The sequence below is a fragment of the Schistocerca cancellata genome, chromosome 8 (genome assembly GCF_023864275.1).
Source record: "Schistocerca cancellata isolate TAMUIC-IGC-003103 chromosome 8, iqSchCanc2.1, whole genome shotgun sequence".
Lineage (NCBI taxonomy): Eukaryota > Metazoa > Arthropoda > Insecta > Orthoptera > Acrididae > Schistocerca > Schistocerca cancellata.
In genome coordinates, this window is record NC_064633.1 from 380,385,237 (window position 1) to 380,392,578 (window position 7,342).

A 7,342-nucleotide genomic window follows, 5' to 3' on the forward strand; every position below is an offset into this window, starting at 1 on the left:
GGCAAGGCCAATTCATTCTAGTGCTCACAAAAACATTCCTGGGTGATGCGAGCTGTGTGAATAGGAGCCCTGTTGTCTTGGAACACAGCATCTCCGTTGGGGAACAAATATTGTACCACGCAACGGACTGTTCTGAAAATGAATGACACATGCAAAGTATTCATGATAGTGCACAGGTGCCGTTCGTGGTCAAATACATCAGCTCGGCTAACATCTGCACTTATGTTCGAGCGTGCATTCATCGCGGTGTTTCCATATGTTAGTCCAGCCTCTGTACTTCGATTACATTAACTTTTTGTACTAGTCACTCAGTGAGTCGAGTGGTAGGGAACAGCCACCAGCCTATCGTAGTGTCTTCTTCGTGCCCCACGTGCTTGTTGTGTTGTCTGGCTTCTAGGTACATGCTTGCACGCCAGCAACGTTACCTCCATGTGCTCTCCTCTCTTCCCCCCTCAACGCCAATTGCAATTCCTCATTGCTTTATTCGAGCTATAGCAACCATTTCCACTATTCAACAAATCAGCAACTAAAGACCTCGATAACATGCTACGTTTCCCTACCAAGAAATCCTCCATTCCGTCACAAATTTTGTTCGAAGCCTCATATGATAGTCTTTCAGTAATAAACGTCGGTATGGTGTCGAGGTAATTGCTTTCAGAAGTCACTAAAATATATATTGCAATCACCTAATTGACTTGATCCATCTTTTATAGGAAGTTATGTCAGAAAAACGTGAGCCAGGTTTAGCATGATGCACGTTACCTTAATCAGGTTGGTTGGCATAGAAGATGACATTCTCTTTGAGCTCTGGAAACCGTGTTATAAGATACATCCAAGGACAGACGCCAATGAAAGTAATTGGCAGTTTTGTGGGGTCACTTCTGCACCGCTTCTGGTAAACGGGCGACCACCAAAGTAAGTGTAGAAAAAATTCTAACATGTTGTATTAATTGCCACATTGGCTCATCATTTCTTCTTGACAACGCAGATTATTATTATTTACTTAAATGTGAACTTAGTTTTATTAATTTTTTGTCATTCTAGAAAAAGTGCTGTACTGTTTTTTGTCATTGAAAAGCTTCTATATTTATTTGTTTATGCGTTTAATTCACACGGAAAGATTAGATCCTTCAGGATCTCTCTTACAATCCTACAGGCATTGGTAAGTGTAGTACAGCAAAAAATCCGTAATATTACTATTATTGATAATAATACAGGCAATTTAAGATTTATCTTATTAACAACATGTTAAGCAGTTTCCTGATTACGTTCTTGCCGAATGCGAGTAATATTTTGAAACAGGCGATCGGTGACCTTACTCAGTCGATAATCGCTTGCACTTACATAGATCAAGTTGGTGGTAAACCACCTAGAAGCAGAACCAGTAAGATGCCTTGCAGCACAATTTATTCTTTGCTCTCTGTTGGCCCTCACTGGCCTGTAAGGTTAAATGAAAAGCTTGATTTGAAGTAGATGATCGATTACTTCAATCACTACATGTTCGCTTGCGCTTGTCGTAGCTTACACGCAGCAAGTGGTCCGCTGGTGTCATCAGAAGGCAGCTAGCGAGGAAATGTCGTGCGGGCAGCGGCAGCGGCAGGGGCGCCGCAGGGGCAGCCAGTGTCCGGCTTGGCGTGACATAACGCGGTTAGGGCCCTGCGGGCCGTAATAACGTCGTTAGCATGCGCCGGCCTGAATGTCAGCAATGTCTCTCTGCACAGTCCGTCCTTGGGCTACCCGCGTCCATCAACACTCCGCGCCCGGAAAGGTCAGTAGCGGCGTTCGCTGCTCTTTGGTGTCGCAGTCTGTCCGAACGAGCTTCCCTGAAGGCGGAACGAATGGCAGACGCAAAGAGCTCAGAGCTGTGGCCAACACCTTGCGTGTAAACCGACCAACAGGCTTTGGGCTGTGGGATATTAAACTTCCGAGCCTAGTCTCATTACTCTCTGTAACTGGGACAGATGATTTTAATTGCACTTCTCCAAATAATTGCACTCCGCCTGGAAATGTCGATCGCACTCCGCCAGCAACTGTCAGTTCTAATTTAGTGTACTGTTCTACAATACTGTTCCAAACACACGAGCAGTACTCAAGAATGTGCGCCATTTGGGTCCTGTATGCACTCTGTTTTACGGTTGAACGACACTTTCCTAAAATTCTCCCAGTAAATTGAAGGCGAACATGTCACCTTCCCTGCTATTGTCCTTACGTGCTCATTCCATTTCATCTCACTTCGCAACTTTACGACCAGACATTTAATCGACATAACTATGTCAAGCAGGGCACTAGTAATGCTCTATTCGAACATTACAATCGTTTTTCTCAGCTCACCTATATTAACGTACGTTTAGAGCAAGATGCCGTTTCTCAGTCTAGTTATAAATTTTGTTAAGTCATCTTGTATTCTCCTATAGCGACACCTCAATATCATCAACATACAATCGCAGATACATACAATCGCACATTACCGCTCACTCTCTCCGTCAGATTATTTATGTATATAGGGAGTAAAAGCGGTCCTATCATATTTCCCTGGGGCACTTCTTGTCTCTGAAGAACAGAGATTTCGCGTGTGTATTCCTGAGAAAGAGGCAGCTCGAAGTGATGTGTCACATGATCCTCTTTCCAGCTGAAATAATAACCCAAATGCAAGACGGTGGTTTAAAGGCTGTCGCCAGAGCCCCTGTAAATAGTGTCCCCACCTACAGACACCCCATATCAGTCGCCATTATGATTCTTCACATCGGTCGACTTCTGTAGAGATGCCTCACCCTGTAGAAACACTATATGCGTATCTAAATTAAATTATTTCCTTTTCATTATCAGTGGTTTTACACTAAAAATACTATCAGTGCAGGCTCATCCCTTTCTGAACTATATTTGTTCTTCTAATAATACTGGTCTTAATTAGGACACATTCTTTTAATGTAGATTTTATAGCCTGTGTTAACTAGTTTAATTGTTCAATGATTATTTGGTTAACCTCTGTTGTCTTTCTTGAATGTGGAGAAAATTTTAGCCACATTTCACTCCTCGGATACATTACCAGCAATCCAACATAGGATAATGAGATGTAGCATACGTCTCTTTAATGCAAGACTTCCGTATTTAAACAATTGGGCCTTTATTCCACCTATCCCAGTCGCTACATTGCCCTTCAGTTTTTGCACTGCTGCATCTGATCCATTAATTTCAATGAGGTCTTGGTTTATGTATACTGAGCAGTTTTTACAGTATTCTTCCGCTGTTGAACTGTCAGTCCCAGAGATTTCTATAAAGCTCTTCCTAACGTTCTGGAGTTATTACACTTCCAAGAGTACCATATCTAGTAAAGTACTGCGGTGTAGAAAACAACATTCGGGTTGATGGTAGTTTAGGATTTTTTGACATAATTTATTACATATGACAACTGACGCCTCGTATGGCCTGTGAAGCAACTTAAACGTCTTGGATCCTGGGTTCGTTCCCAGCACTGCTCAAATTCTTAATAGAAATCACAGGCAGTAGCGTCCGAAGACTTTTGGTAACAGGAGGCACTCTCGTTCTGCCAACGAGCTTGTCAAAAGAGGGCGGAGGAGAGGACAAAGTTTCACTACATCATCTTGCCCCCGATGTGGCAAATTACTTATAAAAGGTGCAAGAATCACAATTATCAACGGAATGAGGATGCAGAATGCAATGGAAACCACTACAATAAAGGCACGTAATGTGTATTTGCAGGACATGTGGTCTGTAACTGAAAAAGTGCAACAGTGATATCTCCATTGACTGAAGATTCCGAATTAGTCGCTCTTTCGGAACTCTGGAAGGAGACTGACCAGGAGGAGGTGACCGAGAGAGCAAGACTCAACATACTACGAATCGGGGAGTGGATTCCGATAGTATGAATGTGGTTGGAAAGCTAGAAAACTTGAAAAGGGAATGGAAAGGCTGAGTCTAGATGTATTGGGGACCAGTAAAGTGAAACGACAGGAAGATATGCATCTATGGTCGGACGGATAAAGGGTAATATTAAACGCAGACATAAATGGTGTAAGAAGATATGAGTCGCAGATGAATACGAAAGATGCTGTGCAATTAGCTTAGCAGCTCATTCATCAAAGTTGCTAACAAGAATAATATACAGAAAAACTGAAAAGAAATTTGAGGATATACTAGATGAGAATCAGACTGGCTTAATGAAAGGTGAAATCATCAGGCAGGCAGTTCTTACGTCACACTTGACAATGGATGCATGCGTAAGAAAATCCTCAGCTTGGTCCTCTAATCGTTCCAGACAGAAAGTTGTCTTACCAGACAGACAGACGAAGATCAAAGTATTCCTATTAAGGTTTCGTTTATGGAGATACGGAACTCTAAAAAGAAAAGACATCATCGCTCAAACCAGTTGAAGGACTGATGACTCAAAAAAATTAAAAATAGCCACTCACCGTCATCAGTTCTGAGAGTATCGAAACGTCAACTTTAGTCCGTCGTTGCTAAAATTGCGAAGATAAATAGGGAACCTTATTTCGTAATGTCAAAATATTCACCAACAATGAGCGACTAGTGAAGCGATAATTCGGTTGAACCACTGGGCACTACGCGTAACAGATGACCTGTTGCGGTAAGCGGTCGTTATCGCTGCCTGCAAACGAATTTCGAATAATGTTGTGCATACATTTGTTTTACAACATAATATATCTTCCTGTCTATGATGTTATTTACTGCAGATTCTATTTTAAAATCTTCTTGATTAATGTTCAGTTATCTAATAGTTATACTACTATAATCCTATTTGTTTCTACCCTTTAGGAAATTTCATTTACCCTCGGGGGTAAGCATCCCTAGGTTTTGATGCATTGACCAACAGGGTGAGATATCTGAAATATGAATACCTTTTTCCGCAGCCTGTAGCAAGATGACCAAATCTTCATGAATAATTGCGCCGTAGAAGATGGCTCTGTTCAGTTCACACTAGAGGGACCTGTTGGCAAAGGTAAACCCTATTTTCAGCTGAATTATCGTCTAATACGAGCAAAGAATTCTACTTGATGTATTACAGACACGATGGTCATTATCGTTATCATAAAGCATTATAAACATACTGGAAAAAATTACTCCCCCCCATTCTTCCCCCCCCCCCCCCCACCCCAGAAAACATCACGCTAATGCTGTTTAACACCTCAACTAGCATTGGAAATAGCCTTAATTTGGTGAAGAAGAGAATCCACAAGTTTCTTCAGGTATGCCTTAACCATCTAAAGCCGCTCATTGGATTTTAGGACCCGAAGAGTACGAAATTGCTCTTTCAGACAGTCCGAGATATTTCTATGGGATTGTGATTGAGTGCCCGCCAAACCAGGAGCGTATGCGTGCAGCCCTGAGAACACGGGTGTGTCCACAGTATACTCATCACGATGATGAAGAAAGGGTAATACTTTGCCACCGAGAATATTGAAATAATTATTCTGGTTCATGTACAGCGGACTAAGTGAGTGGACCCAACTCACAATATGAAAAACATCTCCAAACGTCACAGAACCACCTCCGGAATGAACTACACCTTCAACACACTGCAAGTTAAACGCATCCTCAGTGCTCGTCGAATCTAAAGACGCCATAGACGTCCGTTGCAAGTAGTTCTCTTCGCAATTGCTTAACATGTATAAGAGTCGGCTGTACATGCTATTCTCCTTCTATCCCTCTCTGTCCTCCTCCTCTCCCCTCTCTCTGTCCATCTTCTCTCCTTCTTTCTGTGCCTCTCTTTCTTTCCTCTGCCTACATCCATTTCTCCCCCCCCCCACTTACCCTCTCTGTACATCTCCTCCCCCCCCTCTCTCTCTGACCTTGAGCCTTGTTTATTCTTATTGTAAACTAAACCTTGACTAGAAATAAGTCAATTAAATCAAATGGATAAATCGTTTGGGATCATTGCTATATGGGGTATGACAGAGACCTATCGAGCTACCTGATCTGTGAGGGTAGTAGCGCCAATGACAGTATTTCCCATAGTTTTAACATGCGAACCCGAAGGATTACAAAGCTCCGGACGGTTCAGATTCCGTAGTAGTTTTCTAATCATAAGTTGACAAGCCGTAAACACATCTTTACTGTACTTTGTTGAAGCCGACGGCGAGGAAGAAAACAAAACAGCATAAAATGAAATGATAATTAAATAAAAATCCTAAGCTGTCGACAGGGGTTGATATACATCAACGGAGACAGTTGAAAATGTGTGCCCCGATCGGGACTCGAACCCGGGATCTCCTGTTTACATGGAAGACGGCCTATCCACCTTAGCCACCGAGGGCACAGAGGATAGTGCGACTGCAGGGATTTATCCCTTGCACGCTCCCCGTGAGAACCACCTCCCCAACTAAATGTTCACACATTACATTCGTAGTGCCCCTACCTATTACACTAATTATCCGCGGCAGACAATCTTACCGAGTCCCGTAGGTGTTCGGGCAATGCGTGTGCATCCGCACAAAAGAAGAAGGTCAATGGCCTGTTAGCCTTAACTATATGAAAATTGTATCTGTTCTTTCTGACACGTCCTCTGTGCCTTCGGTGGCTCAGATGGATAGAGTGTCTGCCTTGTAAGCAGAAGATCCCGGGTTCGAGTCCCGGTCGGGGCACACATTTTCAACTGTGCCCGTTGAGGTATATCAACGCCTGTAGACAGCTTAGGGTCTTGATTCAATTATCATTTCGTTTTAGAGAGCTGCATGGTCACCGATGGTATCTGCTCATTCGGACATGTCCGAAAGAACAGATACCATATTCATAAAACAGCATACTGTCGCGTACACAGTGTTTCTTTAAAATAGAGTGTACGTGTAAGTAACAGTTTATCTAGTGGCCTAAACGCCCTGCTATCGTAGCTTCAAACGGTGAGGAAGAAAATAAAACTGTGCATTATCATGGCACGACACTTTCTTTCTCGCAGTAGATTTTAACGGGAAATCTGTACATTGTTGCTAAAAAAAATTTGTAACGTATTACTGTCTGAATGCTTATCAGAGTACCGTGTAAAAATACGAAGTGAATCAATCAAGACGTTTTCTGCTAACAACGGTTCCTTATTACATACACTCCTGGAAATGGGAAAAAGAACACATTGACACCGGTGTGACAGACCCACCATACTTGCTCCGGACACTGCGAGAGGGCTGTACAAGCAATGATCACACGCACGGCACAGCGGACACACCAGGAACCGCGGTGTTGGCCGTCGAATGGCGCTAGCTGCGCAGCATTTGTGCACCGCCGCCGTCAGTGTCAGCCAGTTTGCCGTGGCATACGGAGCTCCATCGCAGTCTTTAACACTGGTAGCATGCCGCGACAGCGTGGACGTGAA

The 7,342-nt window shown here is 43.1% G+C and overlaps 1 non-coding gene across 1 annotated transcript; it reads left to right on the forward strand.

Moving 5' to 3' along the window:
• The first annotated feature begins 6,545 nt into the window (after window positions 1–6,545).
• Window positions 6,546–6,620, forward strand: Trnat-ugu (transfer RNA threonine (anticodon UGU)). Its single transcript has one exon. It is a non-coding gene; the product is annotated as a tRNA-Thr (tRNA).
• Window positions 6,621–7,342: the final 722 nt, after the last annotated feature.